The 27,518-nt window shown below is 38.9% G+C and overlaps 1 non-coding gene across 2 annotated transcripts in view; it reads right to left on the bottom strand.

The window, feature by feature from the left end:
• The window catches only part of LOC112208090 (uncharacterized), a 32,066-nt gene continuing 4,548 nt past the window's right edge, over positions 1-27,518 (bottom strand). For both annotated transcript variants that reach the window (XR_008540416.2, XR_008540417.2), the window contains exons 3-5: positions 12,187-12,362; positions 5,230-5,335; positions 1-3,825 (exon numbers count right to left, since the gene is read on the bottom strand). This is a non-coding gene — a transcript (uncharacterized LOC112208090). The remainder of the gene's footprint in view (positions 3,826-5,229; positions 5,336-12,186; positions 12,363-27,518) is intronic.

Here is a 27,518-nt window from a genome sequence, read left to right as displayed (position 1 = left end):
TTTTTCTTTTTATATTTTATTTTATTTTTGAGATGGAATCTCGCTCTGTCGCCCAAGCTGTAGTGCAGTGGCGTGATCTCCACTCACCACAAGCTCCTCCTTCTGGGTTCACGCCATTCTCCTGCCTCACACTCCTGAGTAGCTGGGACTACAGGCGCCTGCAACCATGCCCAGCTAATTTTTTGTATTATGGTAAAGATGGGGTTTCACCGTGTTAGCCAGGATGGTCTCAATCTCCTGACCTTGTGATATGCCCACCTCAGCCTCCCAAAGTGCTGGGATTACAGGTTGAGCCACAGAGCCTGGCCCTCTTTGTTCTTTTACATTAACTTTACAATGTATTTGCCATGTTTTAGAAATAAATTTAATTGGAATTTTATTGAAATTGTATGAGACATGATTTAGTCCAAGATGAACACACAACATTATTATTACTGTTTCCATCCAGCTATGGCATATTTGTTTTCTCTAGTTGTCTTTTATATCGCTCAATAAAATTTGTGGCTCTGCTACACTTCCTAATAATCATACATTATATTTCATTATTTCTAATTATTATAATGGATTGCATGTACATTTACTATGTACCATATATTATGCAATATATTCATTATCTCAATTCATAAAACGATCATGTGATTTAGTTGGTGTTATTACTAGATTATTACCATTGTACAAGTAAAGAAAATAAAGACAAAAGAAAAAAGAAAAGAGACTCAGCAAAATCAAACCAATAAAGACTTAATTAGAATTGTTGGGTATATAATAAAAATTTAATACAACTCAATGAAAGCAAAAAAACATTTTAAAAAATGACCAGGCAGATTTGAGAAGGAGCCAAACAGAAATTCCAGAAATAAAAACATAATTGTTGAAATTGAAGACAGATTTGACAGCAGATTACATATAATTGAAAAGGAAGATGCAAACTGGAAGACAGGCTGAAGAAATTGCTTAGAATGAAGCCCAAAGAAGTAAAAAAATAAGAAAGAAACAAGAGACATGGAAGACAAGAGTGATATTACGACTAACAGGATTTCATAAGTAGAACAATAAACCTTTAGAAAGGTTTTGTAAAAAAGATAATGGCTTGGAATTTTCCCAAAGTGATGAAAAACTCCACCCTTCATATTCAGGAAGCTCAAGTTGGACAGATTTAAAAAGTGAAAAAAAACACCTAAATGTATCATCATAAAAATAACGGAACCCTGAAGAAAAGAATATATTGAAAATAAGCAGAGAGAAAATTCAGTTTATCCATGAAAGAATACGGACTTAGACCAAGAGTTAATGTCTTAAAAATGGAAGCAAGAAGACAATGTACTAAGAAAAAATAATCACATATGAAATTAATATATCTTTTAATAAACAGGCCAAATATAAGACAATATTTAAGTCATAAAAACCAAACAAATACTGAATTTGCTAACTAAGAGACCTTCACTAAAGGAAATTCTAAGAGATGTTCTTCAGTAGAAGGGTGTTCCCCTAGATGGAAGACTTGAGTTGTGAGAAGAAATGGTGAGCACTTAAGAAGACAAATATCTGAGTAAATATAAATGAACACTGACTATACAATATGTAGTTTCCAGTGGATTAAGAATAAGATGAGAAGCAAAACTATAAAACTTCTACAAATAATACAGTAAAACTACCTTAATAACCCCAGTGGGTTTTCATATAAAACCTAGACAAATTCTGTTCACCAGAAAAACACTATCAGGATCAAAGACCCAAATATAAGGGGTAAAACTATAAAATTTGTAGAAGAAAACATAGGTATGAATCTGTGACCCTGAATTAGGCAATGGGTCTTAGATACAACACCAAATGCAAGAGTGACAAAAGGAAAAAACAAACTGGACTTCAACAAAATTCAAAACTTTTGTACATCAAAGGATACCATCAGGAAAGTGAAAAGAACCCACAGAATGAGAGAAAATATCTATTAAGTCATACATCTGATGAAGAACTAACGTCCAGAATATATAAATAATTCTTAGAATAACAAAAAGACAACCCAATTAAATGAGCAAACAATCTAAATGAACATTTCTCTAAAAAGATATACAAATGGCCAATCAGCACATGAAAAGATGCTCAACATCATTAGTCATTAAGGATATGCAAATGAAAACTACAACTAGATACCACTTCACATCTACAAGAATAGCTATTTTTTTTTTAAAAAAAGGAAAATAACAGATGTTGGCAAGGAGATAGGAAAAAATGGAACCTCCATACACTGCTGGTAAGAATATAAAATGGTACAGAGACTTTGGAAAACAGTTTTGAAGTTTTTCAAAAATTTAAACATAGATTTACCATATGCCCACTCCTAGATATATAAAGAAAATTGTAAAAATACATCCACACAAAAACGAGTACATGAATCTCATCACTATTAATCATAGTCAAAAAATGAACACAACTCAAATATCCATCAACTAATGAATGGATAAACAAAACATAGTATACTCACACAATGGGATTCAGGCATATAAAGTAATGAAGTGCTGAGACAAGATACAACATGGATGAATCAGGACAACATGCTACATAAATGAAGCCAAACACAAAAGGTCACATATGAATCTCTTTTTTCTGATATTTGGCATATGCTAGTCCATAGAGACAGAGAATAGTCTAGTGGTTGCCAGGGGCTGGGGAAAGGGGGAAATGGGGAGTAACTGCTAGTAAGTATGGAATTTCTTTTTGAAACGATAAAAATGTTCTAGAGTTAGAGAGTGGTGATAGCTGTACAACTTTATGAATACATTAAAAGCACTTATAGCACCTATATTCCCAGCTACTCAGGAGGCTGTTGCAGGAGAATCACTTGAACCTGGGAGGCAGAGGTTGCAGTGAGCCAAGATCGCACCACTGCACTCCAGCCTGGGTGACAGAGTGAGACTCGAAATGTGGAAAAAAAAAATGCACTTAGTGTACACTTAGAGTGGATACTGGGCTAAAAGTGAAGTGACAGGCCACAAACTAGGCAAATCTTCTATACACATACCTGACAAGGGACTTCAGGGAATCCTAAAAATTTCAATGACAAAATAGGAGACTACAGACAAAAGACATGAACAATGCACATAAGGAACCCAAATAACCCATAAACAAATGAAAATAAGTTCAGCCTCCTTCCAAACCACAGAGAAGACTATTTCATATCCAAATGAAAAAATGATATCAAGTAAAGGCAAGAATGTGCACAAACCAGTACCCATGTAAGTTGCCAGTGGGAATGTAAAATGGTGTTACTTCTTAGCAAATTTAGTATCATCTATTAAATAGTTCACTGTGCATAATCTTGGGCCAAGCACTGCCATTCCTGGGCACATGCCCTAGAAAATCTCTACACGTGAACCAAAAACCAGCACCATTGTATGGAATAGAAAAAAAAATCAAAAACAGAATGGACAAACAAATTTCACTCTCTACAATCATATGATCAGACAGTGCAGCAAGGAAAATGAATGAATGAAAGAAAACCACAATAGCAGCAAAAAACAGCAAGTCAGAATATATAAGGCATGATTCCTTTTATGTACAGTTTCAAAATATGGAAAACTCAAAAATATCTTCTGTAGGGAGAAAAACACACATTCTTAGGATATTATAAGCAAAGACTTTTACTTGTTTCTTTTTCAGTTTAAGGATCTGCTGTTCTACTTTTGCAATTTCTCGATTTATACGATCCATACTCTGTATTAACTCTTCCTTTGAAAGTTTTGAAGGTGAAGCATTTTGATCATCTCCACATGGTTGCCTCGAAATTGGAGAGGATGGAGCTTCATGTTTGCCTCCAAATGTTGGATCCTTTAGAGAATAAAACCAAGAAAAACAATTTATTTCTCACTAATAGAGTCCAGATTGCCTTAAATGAAAAAGCCAGTTTTAAACCACAGCAGAACCATGTGTACTATGTGTCTAATGTTTAGTAGTAACTTTCATATTTATCTATATGCAAATTCTCACCTCACTTTTGTAGTTTAGATATACCATGTACTATTTTGAAGAGCCTAAAAGCTATACAAAGTCAGGTGAGTTAGTGCTGATCAGCCTCTAGTGTAACAATACTGAAATTATAGAGAATTTATAGGTAAATAATGCAATCATGACAAAGGAAGATACCAACTTCTCAGCCATTTCCTTGCAATGGCTCTTCAAATGGTCTGAACAACTGGCTGGGAAATAGTATTATTCCAGGTAAAACCTGTGTGTCCACCCAACTTAACAACTATAACATGGCCAAGTGTTCCTATCAAAAGTTTTCAGGCTTTCCAAACCAAAACTGAGGTACACGAGTCAGAGAAGTGACCTAGGAACTTCAGTTGCTACTATCTCTGGGCCTACTTTCATAAAGCCCACACTACAGCATACGTAACATTTCCTTAGCCAAAAACATCCCATTGCACCTCCAAAGCAGCAGAGCTGTAGCAGAATGAAAGCCCTTTCACCCAAAATCCACTACCCTCCAACACACATCCACACACACCCTATTAATTTCCAGTCTGCTGTAAAGACATAAGCAATATTATAAAACAGATAAATTTTAGAGTACTAATTTTACTTAGACTATGAGAAACCTACAATGAGGGTAGTTCACAGGATTACAGAACCCTAAAATGTATTAAATAATGATTAAGGAACTGTGAAAAGTCAATAGTTCTGAGCCAAGAATGCATACAGGAGATAACTGGACAGTTGCTTCAAAACACCTTAGTACAGATATTTCAGCTAATATACATTGATGAAAAGCCTCATATTCTGTAATAGTATGCACTGAATCTAAGAGGCCTTCTGGGAAAATAAGATTATGGCTATACCCTAAAACCTGTACAATTCTGTAAGGAAAGCACCAATAAAAGCAATAACAATTCTAATAGACTTAATAGAGTTAAAGCTCCAGTATCCTTTGCATCTGGCCTACAGTCAATCTTTGGCAGCTTTAAGCCCTACAGTTTATGATTCCTCTCTTAAGATGTAAATCCTTGAGGTCATTGGCTTCCAAAATAAACCAGTATGTTTCATCTAAATAAAATATCAGTGGCCGGGCATGGTGGCTCATGCCTGTAATCCCAGCACTTTGGGATGCCAAGGTGGGCAGATCACAAGTTCAGGAGTTCGAGACCAGCCTGACCAACATGGTGAAACCCCGTCTCTACTAAAAAATACAAAAATTAGCTGGGCATGGTGGCGGGCACCTGTAGTCCCACTTACTCGGGAGGCTGAGGCAGGAGAACGGCTTGAACCCAGGAGGGAGAGGTTGCAGTGAGCTGATATTGCACTATTGCACTCCAGCACGGGTGACAGAGCGAGAGTCCATCTCAAAAAAAAAGAAAAAAAAAGTCAGATTTGGCATATAACCATCTGTATCAACCTCTTTTTCTCCCCCTCCCTCCTTTATCATCGTTAAAAAACACACAAGAAAATTTGTCTTCACGTTGTCTTTTCAATGCTCCAATCTTCAGTAACACCATGAAAAGCACAACAGTTCTTAAATTCACTAAACCAGTTACTACTTGCACTAAATGAAAACTAAATGCAGAATGTTCAAATATTTTTAAGTCTTCATGCATTCTGAAGCCTTTTCCTTTCATTATGAGACAGCGTACTCCTGAGAACTTAGAAATGTTAATGCGTAAAGAAAGATCTTTGGTGAACCACCAGGACTTTCATGATACATTAATTTCATTCTCCCACTATATGCATATGAGTAAATCTGTGTTACAGAAGCATATATAATAGCAAAAGAGATTACATTTTGATTCAGCAGACTTCAAAAGTGCTCCTCTGGTGATTCTGATGCATGCCCAAAGAATTAATATTACAAATAAATATTTTCCACTGACTTCCTTTCTAAATATTAAATATTTAATAAGAAACCAAATCCTCAAGTGCCTACTTATATAACAGGAATAGGGTGGTGGATCAAAACACACAAGATATCTGCCTTCATGAAGCTTACAATCTTGGGTTGAAACAGCCAGATACCAATCCTTAAGAAAAAAAATTAGATTCTTACCTCATATCTTACATCAAAAAAAAAGCCAAGTAATAGCAAACATTTATAAGAGGCTTATTAGCAAATCACAAAAAGCCTCAAGTTAAAAAAAAAAAAGATTCACATTATCTTGGGTTCAGGAAAGCCAAAAGCAAAAGATATAAAAGACATTAGTTTTTAAAAAAGAAAAATTGATGGATAAAATAAAAAACAATCTTCTGCTGGGCACGATGGCTCACACCTGTAATCCCAGCATTTTGGGAGGCCGAGGCAGGCAGATCACTTGAGGTGAGGAGTCCGAGACCAGCCTGGCCAACATGGTAAAACCCATCTCTACTAAAAATACAAAAATCAGCCAGGTGTGGTGGTGCGAGCCTGTAATCCCAGCTACTCGGGAGGCTGAGGCAGGAGAATGGCTTGAAACCGGGAGGCGGAGGTTGCCGTGAGCAGAGATGGCACCACTGCACTCCAACCTGGGTGACAGAGGAAGACTCCGTCTCAAAAAAAAAAAAAAAAAAAAAAAAACACACATGCAAAAACACAATCTACTGCTTATCAAAACAGTAATAACAAATTAAAAAGGCAAATGATTAAATAGGGAAACCATTTGCAAAACATGCACTCTAACAACTCAATATAAAATAAACCAACAGAAAAATGGGCAACATATATGAAAAAACAATTTACAAAACAAGAAAAATAACCAATAAACAAATAAAAAAAGTTAAATTTTACTAACAAATAATAAGTATAAGTTAAAAACAATCATTCATCAAATTAACAATCTTTTTGTTAAACAATAAACGTGGTGTCAGCAAGGATACAGAAGGAGTGGGTACCTTTATTGATTTTTATTTTTATTTTTTATTTTTTGAGACAAAGTCTCACTCTTGTCACCCAGGCTGGAGTGCAATGGCACAATCTCAGCTCACTGCAACCTCTGCCTCCCAGGTTCAAACGATTCTCTTGCCTCAGCCTCCTGAGTAGCTGGGATTACAGGTGCCTGCCACCACACCCAGCTAATTTTTGTATTTTTAGTAGAGATGGGGGTTTCACCAGGTTGGCTAGGCTGGTCTCGAACTCCTGACCTCTGGTGATCTGCCTGCCTCAGCCTCCCAAAGTGTTGGGATTACAGGCGTGAACCACTGCACCCGGTCAAGAAGTGGGTACCTTTATACACTGTTGCCAGGAGTTAAGAACTGGCCCTAGTCTTTTGCAAGACAATCTGGAAATACCCACTGAACCTTAAAAATCAACCTGGTCTGTAATTAATTATACTAAAAGAAATCTACCTTAAGGAAATAAGTAAGAATGCATACAAAAAAAAAAACAACCTGAATAATATATGGGCCAGCTGCAGTGGCTCATGCCTATAATCCCAGCACTTTGGGGGGCCAAGGTGTGCAGATCACCTGAGGTCAGGAGTTCGAGACCAGCCTGACCAACATGGTGAAACCTCGTCTCCACTAAAAATACAAAAATTAGCTGAACTTGGTGGCATGCGCCTGTAGTCCCAGCTACTCGGGAGCCTGAGGCAGGAAAATAGCTGGGAGATACAGGTTGCAGTGAGCCAAGATCGTGCCACTGCACTCCAGCCTGGGCAACAAAAGTGAGACTCTGTCTCAAAAAAAAAAAAAAAAAAAAAATACATGTCACAACACTGTACTTCTGAACAAACAGGCAACCTAAATGTATGACAATTGATTAAATAAATAACTTTATTTAATCAGTGAACTTTATTTATTCATATGTGGAATACTAAGTAGCCACTAACAATACAGTTGTAAACTTATTGGCACAAAAAGAAGCTAAGCACATATTTAAGCAAAAGTAAAGTTAAACAGAATGTACAAAGTGAGCACATTAAAATATTCGTACGGGCTGACTCTGGACACACTGCCTATGGGTTAGCCCTGTTCCACAAGGAGCAGCAGCAAAAAAAAAAAAAAAAAAGAAAAAGAAAAAAAGAACCTATAAAATTAAATTAAATTAAATTAAATTAAAATAATACACACACAAATAGGGAAGAATCAACATGAAAATGTTAATTAATAACTTTTAACTGGTAAAACTATAGGTAATTTTTTCTTTCAAGCTTATTTAATTCTTCTATAAATGATATACCTAGGCTTAACATTTAAAAAAAAAATCTAACAAATGTTAGTTCTTTTTAAATCCTTACTTCTGGAGGTGCGCAGCTGGGAGAGAATGGGGAGAGGGAGATGGAAAGAGTATTAGTTAGTAGTAGTAGTCATGGTTTACACTTTAGAGGAGAAAAAGCAGGACTAGAGTCGGGGGTCCTAGGTTAATTCCAACTCAGGAGGTACTACCTAGGTCACTTAATTCTTCTGAACATCCAGTTTCTCAACTATAACATGGAAATGGGTCACACTACAACACAACACACTCATTTTAATGAATGAGTTTTTAAGACACTTTTCTGCTAAAAAACGAAATTCTATAAATTACATTTGTGGTAATGTATTCAGCCATGGAAGATGACCTTTATTCACTATAGTTTTAAATTTCATTTTTTTAATGCAGCAGAACATTTCTTATAAACCCCACAGACTACTGTATGATAAAGATATTTCACATGATAAGGTGGGTCACAAAACACCTAGAAGCTTAGCTAATTTCTAGCTTACAGCAAAGAATTTTTCCCCATCCAACTTACTATTTTGAAAAATTTCAAATTCACTTAAAAGTTGAAGGAACAGTATAATGGACACTCATTTATCCTTCATCTGGATTCACCAGTAGTTAACATTTTAACATATTTGCTTTCTGTGTGTGTCTCTGTATGTGTATAAAACTTCATTTTGGCTGAACTATTTGAAAATAAATTGTAGATACATTTATTATCTTTTAAATTACTCTTCATTGCATGAAAACTCAAAGAAAATGTGTGGGTACTTATTTATCTGATATCAGGGAAGAAAGGCCAATTAGGCATAAAGGTTAATAAACACTATAGAAAAAAGATTTGATGGCAGTAAAAACATTTTAAACTTCAGTATGCTTTTAAAAAAAAAAGAAAAATTGAAACAAAAAGACACTGGAAAAATATTAGAATATGTTAGGCAGGCAGATTGCTTGAGGCCAGGAGTTCGAGACCAGCCTGGCCAACATAGTGAAAACTTGGCCCTACTAAAAATACAAAAAAATTAGCTGGGGCCGGGCACAGTGGCTCACGCCTGTAATCCCAGCACTTTGGGATCCTGAGGCAGATGGATCACCTGAGGTCAGGAATTCGAGACCAGCCTGACCAACATGGAGAAACCCCGTCTCTAATAAAAATACAAAATTAGCTGGGTATGGTGGCGCATGCCTGTAATCCCAGCTACTCGGGAGGCTGAGGCAGTAGAATCGCTTGAACCCGGGAGATGGAGGTTGCAGTGAGCCGAGATCGCACCACTGCACTCCAGCCTGGATGACAAAGCGAGACTCCATCTCAAAGAAAAGTACCAATCCTACACAAACCCCTTAAGAAAACAGGAGTAAAGAGCACTCCCCAAGCTAACATCATTCTTAATGCAGAAAGACTGAAACTCAATGCTTACCACACCACATATAAAACTTTAATTCAAAATAGGTAATTTACCTAAATGAAAGACCTATAATTATAAAACTTAGAGAAGAAAACATAAGTGAAAATTGGTCGGGCGCGATGGCTCACACCTGATATCCCAGCACTTTGGGAGGCCGAGGCGGGTGGGTCACGAGGTCAGGAGATTGAGACCATCCTGGCTAACAGGGTGAAACCTCATCTCTACTAAAGATACAAAAAAAATTAGCTGGGCGTGGTGATGGGCGCCTGTAGTCCCAGCTACTCAGGAGGCTGAGGCAGGAGAATGGTGTGAACCCGGGAGGCAGAGCTTGCAGTGAGCCGAGATTGCACCACTACACTCCAGCCTGGGCAACAGAGTAAGACTTCATCTCAAAAAAAAAAAAAAAAACCCAAAAGCAAAACAAAACAAAAATAGAAAAAAAGAAAACGTAAGTGTAAATCTTAGTGACCTTGAATTTCGCAAAAACGTCTTAGGTTTGACACAAAAAAGCACAAAAAATGAACAATAAAAATAATACATCAGGGCTGGATGCAGTGGCTAACACCTGTAATCCCAGCATTTTGGAAGGCCAAGGAGGGCGGATCACCTGAGGTCAGGAGTTCGAGGCCAGCCTGGCCAACATGATGAAACTCCATCTCTACTAAAAATACAAAAATTACCTGGGCGTGGTGGCACATGCCTGTAATTCCAGCTACTCAGGAGGCTGAGGCAGGAGAATTGCTTGAACCTGGGAGGCAGAGGTTGCAGTGAGCTGAGATGGCACCATAGCACTCCAGCCTAGGCAACAGAGCAAGACTCTGTCTCAAAAAAAAAAGTACATTGGACTTGATAAAAATAAAAAATGTATGCTCCCCAAAGGATACTGTTAAGAAAATGAGGCAATACTTCTTTTAATAATCTAGATACAACAGATATATAGATATATGTTTTCTAAGTAATTTTACCTATAATAATCAAAAACTGGAATATGTGACTAGATAAACAAATTGTGTTATACCCATCTCAACAATAAAAAGGAATGAACTGAGACATGCCAGACATGGATAGATCACAGAAGTATTATGGGAAGCAAAAGAGGTCACAGACAAAAGAATTCCCATGAAGCTCAGAACGTATACAATGTTTGATGATAGATAGCAGATCAGTGGTTTCCTAGGAGCTGAGGTTAGTAGGAAGTGGGGGAGGAGGACTGACACGGGTGGGTGCCAAGGAGGATGGGGTGCCAAGGAACGTGCTGGAGTGTTAGAAATGTTGTTCATCTTCATTTTGGTGATGGTTCTGTGAGTTTATGAATTTGTCAAAATTTGTTACAATGTACACATATACTGAGTGCATTCTAATATAGATATATGTGTATATATATATAAACTAAACTGCAAAGTTAATTTTGTTTTTTTTTTAAGACAGGGTTTCACTCTTGCCCAGGCTGGAGTCCACCGGCACGATTTTGGCTCACTGCAACCTCTGCCTCCTGGGTTCAAGCGATTCTCCAACCTCAGCCTCCCAAGTAGCTGGGATTACAGGTGCCTGGCTAATTTTTTCATATTTTTAGTAGAGATGGAGTTTCACCATGTTGGCCAGGCTGGTCTCAAACTCCTGACCTCAAGTGATCCACCCACCTCAGCCTCCCAAAGTGCTGGGATTACAGGCGTGAGCCACTGCGCCCGGCCTGATTTTATGAAAAAAACAGCAGCAACAATAATCTGGAAAATTGGTAATCAGATGAATAACACTGGTGTAGGAGGGGGACAACACAAGCAAAATTCAACATCCAATCATCACAGAAATTCTCAAACTAGGAACAGAAAGCAACCTCTTCAACCAAAAAAAGAATCAACAAAAACGTGCAACTAACATTACACGTAATGGTGAAAGACTAAATGCCTCCCTACACAGGAACAACGTAAGAATGTCCATTCTAACTCTGTAATCATGACTGCACTTCAAAGGAGTCCTCAATAAGACCCCGTACTACATTCTGATGACAAATCTGCTTTCTGAGTCTCTGAGAGGACCGTTTTATCCCATCCTTTCCTATTTTTCTTTAAACCTCTTACACCCATATCCTTGGTCTACTCTGAGATGATTATTTCACCTCATACTTTATTTTTCACAAGGTAAATCAATCTCTTACAAACTCTTCCTATGATAAAGTCTTCCTTCCTATCTACCATCCCTTCCTTCCTTCCTACCTACTATACAAATCTTCGTACCATCAATCTCTCAAGAAGACAGAGGTCTTTATCCTGGTCTTTATCCAGACATGCCAAGTTATCTGGCCAGCTTAAAACTCAACCACAACTTGGGAGTATAAATATAGGTCTTACCCTAGAAATTCTAGAGAATTGATAAGTTTTCTATTTATCATCAACTCCTGTCATCAAAAGCAAAGACAAGTTCAACTCCTGAAATTGGCATAAAGCCACAGTAAGAAGACAGAAATAATTAATTCCCAACCTTTGGTTCCTCGTCTCTGTAAATAGCTCTTGCCACTTAAAAAAAAAGGTAAATTTGGTGGTTTCTACCAACATGTGTATTAAATAGGAAAAGTAAAGAAAAACACAAAAAACACGTGCAATTTGCATAGTATTTGTTCCTTACCTGCTGGTGGCAGGTGCTGGGAAACGTATACTTTACAGAATGAGGAGGATAACGACTTTGTTCTGTGCTGAATGCTCCTTGGTTGGGAGGGTAACCTGAACTTGACATTATCAGTAAAGAAGTCCTCACCAGACTGAGATCAACGCCAATAAACAATCATGTTTCTAGGAAACCACCTAAACAGGATGGGAAAAAAATAGAACTAATAAGAACTAAAACACCAAGTGTACTTCTAATAAATTATAACTATAGCTACATAAATAAAACCACAATTACCAGTAAAAGCTTCCTCTCAAGTATTTACTTAATAAAAGTTACCAAGGTTTGAAAACATTAATGTGTCATTTCTTTTTATATTTAAAATAGGTTAATATGTGACAAATAATATAATTAGCTATATAAAGTAAAAACAGTATATAAAAACAGCATAATATCTGGCACATAGTAACTGCTCAGTAAATAACTTTCTATAAATGTCTGAGGAATATAAAGACAAAAATACATGGTTTTAAATTTGGGAGTTGATAAGTCAATCGTGAAAATAATTCAAGAGTAGTTTTAAGGTAAGCATTTGTGCAGAGGAAGTATTGTCTTTATTAAATAATTCTGAAGCAAGGATGATAAAATACTAAGTTTTGTAATCACAGATGGTAGGTAGATGGACATTTGTTATGTCACTCTTCGCATGCTTCTATGGAACTGAAATAGCAAATAAAGAAAAAGAAGGTCAGAAGTAATGGCTCCTCCTGTAATCCCAGCACTCCCGGAGGCTGAGGCAGGCAGATCACTTGAGGTCAGGAGTTCGAGACCAGCCTGGCCAACATGGTGAAACTTCTTTTCTACTAAAAATACAAAAATTAGCCGGGCATGGTGACATGCGCCTGTAATCCCAGCTACTTGGGAGGCTGAGGCAAGAGAATCGCTTGAGCCTGGGAGGCAGAGGTTCAGTGAGCCGAGATCACGCCATTGCACACCAGCCAGGGCAACAGAGTAAGACTCCATCTCAAAAAAAAAAAAAAGAAAGAAAAAGCCATCTTCATCATAAAGTATATTCCTACTTGTCCACAATTCTAGACTAATTTGGTTTGTCTGTCTTTTCTTGTGCCACTGCCACACTTTTCAAATTACTCTAGTATTATGAGGTTTCATATCCAGCAGGGCAAGTTTCACCTCACTGTGCTTTGTTGTTGCTGCTACTTTCACCACCTTCCCAGCTATTCTAGCACATTTCCTCTTACACACAAGCATCACAGTCAGCTTGTCAGGTCCCAGAGAAATTCTGGATGAGAACACATAAATATTGAATTCACAGACTGACTAATGGGAGAACAGGTACCCTTATACTCCTGAGTATTCCCATCCTAAAACATGATTATCTATGTTTATGTTTCAGGATAACACAAATATTTATGTTATACATAATTAATATGGGAGTATTTTACATATATATGGTAGAGAATATTACATATGTATAAAAATGTGTGCCATAATATATAATTTCTATCTTAATTATATATAAAACTCCCATGACAAAAATTTTATATACACATATGCACATGTGCATGTGTGTACATACACTCTTACTTTAAGACCGGAGTTCTATTATTACCTAATTCGGTGGTTTTAAAAAAATAGAATTTAAATATAAGATGAAAATTACATAATTGTATACATAAAAATATAAAGATATAATTTTATGTATATAAAATCTCCACCCATTTAATACTTTATTATGAAAGTTTTAATTTTCTTTCCATCATTTCAATGTATTTGGGAAGAGGGCAAATTCAAAAAATAATTCAGTATGACAAATTGATCAATTTCCCAGTTTTTATCAATATATTTTTTATCTAGTTAGGTTTAGAAAATAAAATTTTCTAGGGAATTATCATTCAATCTAACTTTAAAACAAAACTTAAAGGCTGGCCACAGTGGCTCACATCTGTAATCCCAGCACTTTGGGAAGTCAAGATCGGAGGATCTCCTAAGGCCAGGTGTTCAAGACCAGCCTGGGCAATGAAGCCAGACCTCTCTCTACAAGAAAATTAAAATAATAATAATAATAATTAGTTAGGCGGCCAGGTGTGGTGGCTCATGCCTATAATCCCAGCACTTTGGGAGGCCGAGGCGGGCGGATTGCGAGGTCAGGAGATCAAGACCATCCTGGCTAACACGGTGAAACCCCGTCTCTATTAAAAATACAAAAAAGTAGCTGGGCGTGGTGGTGGGTGCCTGTAGTCCCAGCTACTCGGGAAACTGAGGCAGGAGAATGGCATGAACCCGGGAGTTGGAGCTTGCAGTGAGCCGAGATCGGGCCACTGCACTCCAGCCTGGGCGACAGAGCAAGCCTCTGTCTCAAAAAAAAAAAAAAAAAGAAAAAAATAATTAGGCATGGCGGTACACACCCATGGTCCCAGCTACCTGGGAGGCTGAGGCAGGAGGATCACTTGAGCCCAGGAGGTCAAGACTGCAGTGAGCCATGATTGTGCCACTGCACTCCAGCCTGGGTGATACAATGAAACTCTGACTCAAAAAATAAAAGAAAAAATGTATAGAAAGAACTTTAAGGCCAGGTGTGGTGGCTCACACACTTTAGGAGGCCAACGCGGGCAGATCACGAGGTCAGGAGTTCAAGGCCAGCCTGGCCAACATGGCGAAACCCAGTCTCTACTAAAGATACAAAAAATTAGCCAGGCATGGTGGCACATGCCTGTAAACCCAGCTACTCGGGAGACTGAGGCAGGAGAATCACTTGAAGCTGGGAGGCGGAGGTTGCAGTGAGCTGAGATGGTGCCACTGCACTCCAGCCTGGGTGAGGGGTCCAGACTCCAGCTCAAAAAAAAAAAAAAAAAAAAGAAAGAAAGAACTTTAAAAACTGCATGTGGTACCATGTAATATATAAATATTTTAAATAAATATATCATCCTTTCTCCTGATGTCACGTTTCCTGCTGTTGTGAAAGCTGAACAGGAGAAGAGTCAGAAGACTGACCAGCTGTCCCTCAGTCTGTTTTCTCCCTGCTCCCTTCCAAGGCCCGAGGCATGGAGGTCAGCACATCTTAAGGATTGGAAGGTTGAGATTACCCAACTAACACTGATTTGACAGGTGAGAAACGTGAAGATCAGAGAAAGTCAATAATTCCTCCAGTATCACAAAATTGTCTGCGACAAAATGGGAAAAACTAATGTTTTCTGCAATGCTTTGCGGCTTTCTCAGCAAGTAGTGAACTAGGAGGAGCTGAGATGTTCTGTGAGACCACACATTAAAACCACCTGAGGAGCTTTCACCTCATTTATACATCTGCAGCTGCTCCAGGTGGAAAGGGAAAAGCCAACATGTGGCATTGTGGGGAGGGTTGATCTTTTTAGAAATAAACATTATATGCAGGACTTAAGAGTTTTTAAAAGTACCACAAGAATACAAAGTGAAAAATCTCCTCGCCCTTCTCCTCCAGCTGCTACCCAGTTACCCTCCCAGAAGGCAACCAAAGTTACTAGTTTCTAGAGTGTCCTTTAGAAATATCCTACACATACATACACTCACACTTTTTCCCCTATGTAAATGGTGGCATACTAGAAACACACTGTTCTGTATCTTGCTTTTATTACTTAATACATCTTGGTTGGCCTGGCGCAGTGGCTCACACCTGTAATCCCAGCACTTTGGGAGGCTGAGGTGGGTGGATCATGAGGTCAGGAGATCAAGATCATCCTCGCTAACACAGTGAAACCCCGTCTCTATTAAAAATACAAAAAAGTCAGCCAGGCATGGTGGCGGGTGCCTGTAGTCCCAGCTACTCAGGAGGCTGAGGTGGGGAGAATGGCATGAACCCAGGAGGCAGAGCTTGCAGTGAGCCGAGATCACATCACCAACCTCCAGCCTGGGCGACAGAGCGAGACTCCGTCCCCCCCACAAAAAAAAAATACATTTTGGCAATTATTCTCATGCATCTATGGTTCTTTCTATTGCTAAAGAGTATTTCACTATATGGGCCAGGCGTGGTGGCTCACGCCTGTAATCCCAGCACTTTGGGAGGCTAAGGCGGGTGGATCACCTGAGGTCGAGAGTTCGAGACCAGCCTGATCAACAAGCTGAAACCCCCGTCTCTACTGAAAATACAAAAATTAGCCAGGCATGGTGGCACATGCCTGTAATCCCAGCTACTCCAGAGGCTGAGGAAGGATAATTGCTTGAACCCGGGAGGCAGAGGTTGCGGTGAGCCGAAATCATGCCATTGCACTCCAGCCTGGGCAACAATAATGAAACTCTGTCCAAAAACAAGAGTATTTCACTATATGAACGTTCATGCATTTTGTAAAAGTTTTCCAACTAATTCTGATCTGCTGTCCTAAAACATGCTTTAAGTGATCTACCTCTGCGCTCTCCTCCCAACTCAGACATCCCAAATAAATAAAGCTATAAATGGAATGCAGAGGCAAAAAAAAAAAAAGAAAAGATTTTAACCCAGGGTCATCCCATTTTTTTCTAACAGTGGCCGAAATGATTAGAAACCCATGAGGTACAATTTTTTAATGCACATTGTTTAACTTTCAGCTATGGTGAGTCTTGAGTTCAACAATTACACTCAATGTCACTCAAAGTCACAAGTTAAGTGACTTCTCCATTTTTTCCCTCATCTCAGTAATCCTTCCTGTGTCCTAGTTTTGTGGTATGACTTTAATGAAGTTTAACTTTATTATCTCAAAAAAAAAAACCCAAAAAAGTCAGTTTTATTTAAAAGTACTATTCGCCCAATACAGAAGGGGAAAAAAAAAAAAAAAACACTAGCAAATTCAGGAAATTAGCCCCTACTGGCATACAAATTTACAGGTCAAAGCAAGTCCTTCCTTTCCTCACATGAACTGCAGCCTGGAGACCACTACAACCTCCTTCCTCAAAAGTTATCCACGAGATACAGGGCAACAGTGCTCAGATCTTGTTTTTTAACCAGAAGGTTTTCCTCAAAAGTCTTAAATGAAAGCTAAATGTACAAAAGGTACAATGGAGAAACATTCTGATCTAGTGAGAATGGGAGACCTAGGATTCATCTTTTCAGTCTCCCCCTGCCCTTCCCCATCCCTCCCTCCACCCTTCACTCCAGTCCTGGCTCACTAAGATACCTTGGCAGAATACTTTACATTTGAAACCCACTGAAATGAAAGAATCTAAAGTTCAGACTGAAGGGGAAGGGAGCACCTTAAGTGGCAGTATCAAATTATGATATCAGTTCTTAGCACCAAAACTCATTAACTCAGGGTAGTTACATGGTTGACTCATGAACTAAAAAAATTCTATGAATTGTTTAAGAAATCTGATCAAGATTTTATAAGCAACTTCCTCATCTCTTAAATATCAACATATAATGTTTTAGGATGAGAATAATATAGTAATAATTACATGTCACTGTCATAAAAGACAATAGCACTTCTAACTGAATTATACAGATAAACCCAGAACTAGCCTCTTACATATGCAAACAGGTAATACAATACTGCAAAATGAAATTGATCTATTTAAGTTCCTTTTTAAATCTTCTCATATTAAATAAACACACACATATTTACTCAACAGGAAAATCTTGCAACAACAGAATTTCAAATACTATCCTGCCAAAAAACAAGCAATTTTTCCTCTCAGCAGGAACTCCTGGCTTTTGGCCCACAACATTTGCATAACCAAAATGTGTTATGCAAAGGTGTTCAAGGTGGCCTAAGCCATCTTGGAAAAAAAGCTAAAAATGGCCGGGCACAGTGGCTCACGCCTGTTATTCCAGCACTTTGGGAGGCCAAGGCCGGCAGATCACAAGGTCAGGAAATCAAGACCATCCTGGCCAACATGGTGAAACTCCATCTCTACTAAAATACAAAAAAAAAATTAGCCGGACATGGTGGTGCACACCTGTAGTCCCAGCTACTCGGGAGGCTGAGGCAGGGGAATCGCTTGAATCCGGGAAGCGGAGGTTGTAGTGAGCTGGCATCATGCCACCACACTCCAGCTTGACAATAGAGCGAGACTCCATCTCAAAAAAAAAAAAAAAAAAAAAAGCTAAAAATATACTTCACTGTGGCAGGACCGCAGATGCCACTTCAGATGAGCAAGAATGAATCCACCAAGCATCACAATAGAGGTGAAGCCTACATTTCACCAAAGCAGAAAAAGGATCCTACAAAACATGCAATTTTTTACTGATAAAATAATAAAACCTCCTGATACAAAAGTATGTGATAGGGCAATGCCTCTATGACATTCAAATGCTAAAATATTAGTTATTAAACTGAAGCAAATTAGGTCACACCAGTTCCCACAAAGCTGTCCAGCTCTAGACCAATTTTAAAAGTATGTTAGGCAAGACAAGGCTAAGAAGGACCACCACACTGGGCATCCCGACACCTAAAATCCTCCAACCTGGGGATAATTTAAAGAAAGCTGACCTCCTAAACTTATTACAGAGTCCAGCATCCAGGAGAGGAAAGACTAGAAATTACCTAAGTGAATTCTGTAATTTGTACAAGACCAGAGTGGTGCTATACTGGAATAAATTTTCTCCTGTAAAATAAACTAAAGCATTCTTCCCTTTGGGGGGAAAAAAGCTACTGCTTCTCAGACTTTTGGTTAAGATCTAATCTGGGGGAATGCCATTGACAAGGTATTTTATTTGCAGCCTCTTCTGACATCATGACATCTTACTTAAAGACAGAGAAACAAATGGAAGCTAAAAAAAAGCTTTTTAGTTAACCTATCCTACCTCTTATAAAGTATGATATTGAAAGAAAAATTTTAATAAGGATACAATTATTTGATAAATCTATGGGTACACATATTCAATAAGTAATTCTGGCCAGGCACAGTGGCTTATGCCTGTAATCCCAACACTTTGGGAGGCCGAGGCAAGTGGATCACTAGAAGCCAGGAGTTTGAGACCAGCCTGGCCAAAAAGGCGAAACCCCTTCTACGCTAAAAATACAAAAACTAACTGGGCGCGGTGGCACATGTCTGTAATCCCAGCTACTCAGGAGACTGAGCATGAGAATCACTTGAACTCAGGAGGTAGAGGTTGCAGTGAGACAAGATCGTGCCACTGCACTCCAGCCTGAGCAACAGAACAAGACTCTATCTCAAAAAATAATAAATACATAATTCTTAAATGAAAGAAAAATGATGCTACTTTACCTCTACATAAAGTGCTGTCCCAAGACAGGAGTACAATGTAACAATATCCAACTGAGAACTCTGTGGTATGTCGGCACTACACCGAACTAATTCTCTGAACTGAACAACACTCACTCACTCAACTTATAAGAACAAATATATTTCAAAACCAGCCAAGCACAGTGGCTCACGTCTCTAATCCCAGCACTTTGGGAAGCAGAAGAAGGTGGATCACTTGAGGTCAGGAGTTCAAGACCAGTCTGGCCAACCTGGTGAAACCTTGTCTCTACTAAAAATACAAAAAATATGGCTGGGCATGGTGGCTCACACCTGTCATCCCAGCACTTTGGGAGGCTGAGGCGGGAGGATCACGAGGTCAAGAGTTCGAGACCAGCCTGACCAACATGTGAAACCCCATCTCTACTAAAAATACAAAAATTAGCCGGGTGTAGTGGCGTGCACCTGTAATCCCAGCTACTTGGGAGGCTGGGGCAGGAGATTCACTTGGACCTGGGAGGCAGAGGTTGCAGTGAGCAGAGATCACACCACTGCATTCCAGCCTGGGTGACAGGGTGAGACTCCGTCTCAATAAAAAAAAAAAAAAAAAAAAAAAATTAGGCAGGCGTGGTGGTGCACACCTGTAATCCCACCTACTCAGGAAGCTGAGGCATGAGAATCACTTGAACCTGGGAGGCAGAGGTTGCAGTGATCCGAAATCGCACCCCTGCACTCCAGGCTGACCGACAGAGCAAGATTTCATCTCAAAACAAACAAACAAAACAAGAACAAATAAATTTCACAAGCAAAATGGATGACTACATGCCAATTCCCTCCTTGATTAACACAAAAGAAGAACAAAGAAATTAAGATAAGAAAAATTTTAATGTAGATATTTGGCCTGAATTAATAGATATAACAATATCTAAGTGGATATTACTAAAAGAGTTACCATTTACTGAGCTCTAGATATATACTAGGCAGTGTGCTAAGACTTGGTGTGTGCATGAGCTCACCTAAAAGTCTGGTTCCACTATTAGCTCTAAGGCTGTAGGGAAGCTGCATAACTTCCTCAAGCTATGTTTTTCTAACTCAGAGACAGATACCTTAAAGATCATCTGCTGCTGCCTCCCCTTTGACCCACTAACAGAGACTACATGTTATTAAGCAATATAAAACAAGGGTTAACAGACTCTGCTTTTTGCTGCACCCCCCTCAACACCCCCGAGCTCCATAAATCTTAAAGTCAAATGCTCTTAGCCTACTTTGTTTTGGTACACACCTTAGAAACAAACAGAACTATCAAACACCTGTGAAGGCAAAGATCAGCTCTGTTCTGCTCTACACGGCCTCTGCAGCAGCTAGCAGTACTTAGCTCTCAGTAGCACCCACTCCAACAGCAAGTTGTTTAGCTGTTCCTTACACACGCACACACACACACACACACACGCACAGACTCTGAAGCTTCCCAGGCCTCTCCATCTAACTACCACCCTCCTTACCTCTTGCTGCAAAAACTCCTAACTGGGCTTCCCACTTCAATACTTTCTCAACTCAAAAAGCCAAGTGTTCTTTTTAAACCTTAAATCAGAACATGTCACTCTCCTGCTTCAGATTCCCCAAGAATTTCCTACGCACTGCAAATAAAGTCTCAACTACTTACCATGACCCAAGGCCCTACTTGATTTGGCCTGCTTACTTTCTAGATTGCTCACTAGGCCCCAGCAACATGAGTTTCCTTTCAGTTTCTTTAGGAGCCCTTCTCTGCCAGGTCCTTCCTAGCTGGGCCTTCGTCCTCCTTTACTCTCTGCCAGGAACGCTGTTCCTGGCTCATTCAGGTGGCTAGCTCCTCCTCAAACTTAAGGTCTCAGTTCAAATGTCATCTCAGAAGAGTCTTTCGAACCATCCTACATATAAGGTAAGTTCCCACTAGTTACTCTGAATCACATCACCCTTTTGGTTCCTTTACAGGTTTATCATAATCTGAAATGGATTACGTACTTCATTTTATTTGAGTATATTCTGTCTTCTCTCACTAGAATAAAAACTACCTGTTTGATTCTCTATAATATTTGTTGAATAAAATAAACAAACTCCCATTCATGGGTCTGATGTTTTTTAAAATAAATAAACAAGAAATATACAAGACTTATTTGTACAGGACTTATTTGAAGCAAAGTTTGAAAATCTACTGAGAGACATAAAAATCTATTAGAACACAGGACAGAAAGTACATAAAGATGTCAATTTCCCCAAACTTCTACAATTTCAGTACTCCCAATCAATATTCAGTATTCAATAAAAATCTCTATGATTTCTTTTTGAATGTCACAGAATGATTCTAAAGTTCATCTAGAAGAACACATAGACCAGAAATGTCAAAGTCTGAAAAAAAAGAGTAACGAACAGGTAACTAACCCCATCTGTATTAAAATTATAAAATGATAGTAATTTAAAGTGTATGGTAATACACAAGAGACCAAAATAACAAGACCAATCAGAAATAGTCCCAAACACATTTAGTAAATGACAAAAGCTGCAATTCTAACAGTGGGGCAAAAAACAGATTATTCACTAAATGGTGCTGACACAACTAGCTAGTTGGGGTAGAATTCACACACAATTTTATCCCCCAAAATATGTTTCACTTCTTATACCAGAAGTAAATTCCAGATGGATCAAAGAATTAGAAGTTTTAAAAAGAGAAGGAAAAGGAAAAAAAGAAACCACTGAAGTATTAAATACAATCTGGGGACTTCTTTGTTTTAAAAATACAAAAACGCATGCAGTTAAAAAGTCTTCCTCTCACTCATTCTTCTTACTATGACAACCAATATTTCCAAGTATCATATATCCTGTGATATACAAGCAAAAATATATACGTTGTTTTTCATCTTTAAAGCAAAGACACATAGAGGCATATAATGTTCCTCACTTTGTTTTTCTAGTTTAGTAGATAGGTGAATATTTTACATTTTGGAGCAAGGAAAGTCTTAAATAGAGCACAAAACACAAAAGTCACATAAATAAATTAATAAGAGCCACAGCTAACATTTATTATTTACTTACTTTGTGCCATCCACTATGCCTAATGCTATTCACATTATCTCCATTTTACAAACAAGGAAATGAAGGTGTACAGAGGTTAAATAATGTGCCCAAGTTCCCACAGCAGCACAGTGCTGGGTTTGGATTTATCTGGCTACATAACATTACAAAAGAATAGCTAGGGGGATATGTGCACACGTATGAAAAAAGTGAATAAAGCCAGGCACGTTGGCTCACGCCTGTAATCCCAACACTTTGGGAGGCCCAGGCGGGCGGATCACCTGAAGTCGGGAGTTTCAGACCAGCCTGACCAACATGGAGAAACCCCACGTCTAGTAAAAATACAGAATTAGCCAGGCATGGTGGCGCAGGCCTGTAACCCCAGCTACTCAGGAGGCTGAGGCAGGAGAATCACTTGAACCTGGGAGACGGAGGTTGAGGTGAGCTGAAATCACGCCATTACACTCTAGCCTGGGCAACAAGAGCAAAATTCTGTCTCAAAAAAAAAAAAAAAAAGAAAAGAAAAAAAGAAAAAAAAAGTGAATATGTAGTTGACACACACCTGTAATCCCAGCACTTCGGGAGGCTGAGGTGGGTGGATCACCTGAGGTCAGGAGTACAAGACCAGCCTGACTAACATGGTGAAATCCCATCTCTACTAAATACATAAATTAGCTGGGAGTGGTGGCAGATGCCTGTAATCCCAGCTACTTGGGAGGCTGAGGCAGGAGAATTGCTTGAACATGGGAGGCGGAGTCTGCAGTGAGATCGTGCCACTGCACTCCAGCCTGGGTAACAAGAGCGAGTCTCTGTCTTTAAAAAAAAAAAAAAAAAGGCCAGGCGCGGTGGCTTACGTCTGTAATCCCAGCACTTTGGGAGGCCAAGGTGGGTAGATCACCTGAGGTTGAGAGTTTGAGAACAGCCTGGCCAACATGGAGAAACCCCATCTCTACTAAAAATATAAAATTAGCCAGGAGTGGTGGTGCATGCCTATAATCCCAGCTACTATGGAGGATGAGGCAGGAGAATTGCTTGAACCCAGGATTCAGAGGTTGCAGTGAGCTGAGATCAAGCCATTGCACTCTAGCCTGGACAACAAGAGCAACACTCCGTTTCAAAAAAAAAAAAAAAAGAAAGAAAGAAAGAAATACAACTCTCTCCATATTAAAAAAAGTTCAGCCTCAATAGTGATTGATAAAACACCAATCAGAATCACATTTTTTCAGTTCCTAAATTGTCAAAATGTTTTAAACTGTAATATCTAGTATTGGCCAGAGTATGGGGCATACCTGAATACTATTGGTAGCTTTACAAATTGGTACAACAATGTTTTGGAAGGAAAATGTATAAATATCTATCCATATCTACATTATTCACAACTTTTGATTTGAATTCAAATCAAAAGTGGAGTTGATTTCAGCAACTCCACTTCTAGGAATCTATCCTACAAAGCTGTTTGTACAAGTACACAAAATACATATACATATGTACATGTGCATAAATATTCATACACACACACACAATTGTTTACAGGTTTGTTTTTCTGGCAAAAAAAAAAAAATCCAGTGACCATAAGTTGATTAAGCAAATTATGGTATTTTCTTTTTTTTTGTTTGAAACAGAGTCTCACTCTGTCGCCCAGGCTGGAGTTCAGAGGCATGGCTCACTGCAATCTCCTCCTCCCAGTTTCAAGTGATTCTCCTGCCTCAGCCTCCAGCCTCCCAAGTAGCTGCGATTACAGGCACATGCCACCATGCCTTGCTAATTTTTGTATTTTTAGTAGAAATGGAGTTTCACCATGTTGGCCAGGCTGGTCTTGAACTCCTGACCTCCGGTGATCCAGCCACCTCAGCCTCCCAAAGTACTGGGACAACAGGAAGGAGTCACCGTGCCTGGCAAATTATGGTATCTTCATGTACTAGAAATGGGGTATTAAGTTGCTGTTAATGATTGATAGAGGTAACTGAAATAAATAGACAACCTTGGAACAGTAGTATACAAAAGAATAGTACATTATGATTCCATAATATAGAAAATTATACAAACACAGAAAAAAAAACTGGAAGAATATGCAACAAACTCAGTAGATTACATCCAGGAAGTGGTTCTTTCAATTTCAGTATATATAAAAAATAATGTATTGCTTATAATTAGTGAAAGATAAGATTTTAAAACAGCATATCCTCCTTCATGCATTCAAATGATTTTGTGTGAATATAAAGTAACTGCTTTCTCCCCCCTCAACAGGATGTATATACTCCTACATCAGGTATATTTACGTTCTGCATATTTTAGGTTATAACTCCCAGATAGCATAAGTTTTGATTTCATTCCAAATACCTCCAAATACATAAAAGTTATTCTAATTAAAAATGAATTTAAAAATCTTAAAAGTAATGCGAAGTTAAACATCTTTGAACAGAAACTCAAAGTCATGATGATGACTACTTAAACATTTTCAAAATTACATAAATCTCTATGTTATTGCCAAGGGAAATGAACTGCCTAAAACAAATTACTCTGAATGTGAACAGTGTATGGCAGTGATAATGGCAAGAAGAATGTCTGTCAGCTCAACCAAGTATGGGGTAAAGGGGCAATCTATAAGCATAAAGGTGACTCTCATCATAAATCTGAGTCGAATTTTCCTAGAAAAATGTAACCTTTGCCGGGCGCGGTGGCTCAATCCTGTAATCCCAGCACTTTGGGAGGCCGAGGCAGGCAGATCACGAGGTCAGGAGACCAAGACCATCCTGGCTAACATGGTGAAACCCTGTCTCTACTACAAATAGAAAAAAATTAGCCGGGCATGGTGGCGGGCACCTGTAGTACCAGCTACTCTGGAGGCTGAGGCAGGAGAATGGCATGAACCTGGGAGGTGGAGCTTGCAGTGAGCCGAGACCATGCCACTGCACTCCAGCCTGGGTGAGAGCGAGACTCCGTCTCAAAAAAAAATAAGAAAGGAAAGAAAAATATAACCTCAATATATTTGGTTTTCATATCAGTTTGTGTATAACAAAGAATAAAAACAGCCAAACAGCCCAAATTTTGTTCCTCGAGTATGCTGTAATGGGGGAAAGAAATCCAAATAAGTTGGGAATCTTGACTTTTCCTTTACTCCTGACTAATCTACTTAAGAATTTAATTTTTTATATAAACTAGTTGATATTATTCTTTCAAAGAGAGTCCTAAATTCTATTATAATCAACCAACTGTTCCATATTTCTTTCTTTTTTTTTTTTTGAGATGGGAGTCTCGCTCTGTCGCCAGGCTGGAGTGCAGTGGCACAATCTCGGTTCACTGCAACCTCTGCCTCCCAGGTTTAAGCGATTCTCCTGCCTCAGCCTCCCGAGTAGCTGGGACTATAGGCGCGTGCCACCATGCACAGCTAGTTTTGTTTCGTTTTGTTTTTTGTATTTTTAGTAGAGACGGGGTTTCACCATGTTGGCCAGAATGGTCTCGATCTCTTGACCTCGTGATCCGCCTGCCTCGGCCTCCCAAAGTGCTGGGATTACAGGCATGAGCCACCGTGCTGGCCAATCTTCCCATATTTCTAACTCCCAGTTTTTTCCTAGGAATGAAACTACTCCAAAATTCCCTGCATATATAAATTAAAACATTATTGCATTCTAATATTATCTAGAACCATGAGTGCTGTCTAGGATGAACCAATCCCATATTTAGTTTCTCTTCCTCCCCCAAATCCCAATAAACAGAATTTTTTTTTCTTTTTTAAAGAAATGCTTTTAACTGGGCTCAGTGGCCCACACCTATAATCCCAGCACTTCAGGAGGCCAAGGTGGGAGGATCACTTGAGCCCAGCAATTTGAGGTCGGCCTGGGCAACATAATGAGACTCCGTTTCTACAAAATAAAAGAAATTGACCAGGTGTGGTGGCACACACCTGTAGTCCCAGCTACTCGGGAGGACCGTGTGAGCCCAGGACTCGGAGGCTGCATTGAACTATGATCACACCACTACTCTCCAGCCTGGGCAACAGAGAGAGACTTTCTCTGTAAAAAAGAAAAAAAAAGAAATATTTTGATAATTTACTAATTACAGCTATGTTAGTCACTGACATTGGTGAAATTTCTACCTGTTTTTTAATTTCCAAAAACTATTCAGCATCAAACTGCCGTTATGTGTATCAGACATATTCTACTGCATCCACACTAACTCCAGCTGCTAAGCTCTTTTATGCATTCAACAAGTATCTGCTACTCCCGGGCACAGGGTGTTATTCTGGGAGTGGGAAAAGAAGAAAAGAGATTTAAAAACTCAGATACAGACATGCCTACAAAGGGCTTATGGTCTAGAGGCAAAGGATCAAGAGTTTCTAGAAAAAAAATATACATTTTGGAGAAGAGGGAACAGGAGAGACACTTCCTGGATGATGTAATATGTGATCAAATCCTTGAAAAATAGGATACATTTAGATGTAGTAGAGTTTGGAAGATAAGGGAGGAAAGGAGTATTCCAGAAACAAGCATAGTAAGAAGAAAAAACAAACAAAAAATTCTTCTTAATGCAACACAAAATAGCCCAAGTAGAATAAAGAAATATGCCATGCTTCAGTATTTATGTAAAGATTATCAGCTTAATAAAAATATGCCTTTTCCTTTACAATAAATTTTATAGGCCGGGCATGGTGGCTCATGCCCGTAATCCCAGAACTTTGGGAGGCCACGGTGGGAGGATTACTTGAGCCCAGAATTCAAGACCAGGCTGGGCAAAACAATCAGACCCCATCTCTATTTTTTAAAAGTTAAAATAAAACAAAATAAATTTTATAGCATGAATACATACAGAAAATATTACAAATGAGCTTTTTGATGTAAAAAAATTCATAAAGAATACAGTCGGCCAAGTGCGATGGCTCACGCCTGTAATCCCAACACTTTGGGAGACCAAGGTGGGCAGATCACTTGAGGCCAGGAGTTCGAGATCAGCCTGGACAACATGACGAAACTCCGTCTCTAAAAATACAAAAATTAGCCAGGCATGGTGTCATATGCCTGTAATCCCAGCTACTTGGGAGGCTGAGCACGAGAATAGCTTGAACCTGGGAAGTGGAGGTTGCAGTGAGCTGAGATTGTGCCACTGCACTCCAGCTTGGGCAACAGAGCAAGACTCTGTCA

The sequence above is a fragment of the Pan troglodytes genome, chromosome 19, assembly GCF_028858775.2.
Source record: "Pan troglodytes isolate AG18354 chromosome 19, NHGRI_mPanTro3-v2.0_pri, whole genome shotgun sequence".
NCBI lineage: Eukaryota > Metazoa > Chordata > Mammalia > Primates > Hominidae > Pan > Pan troglodytes.
This window is presented reverse-complemented; position numbering and strand designations above follow the sequence as displayed.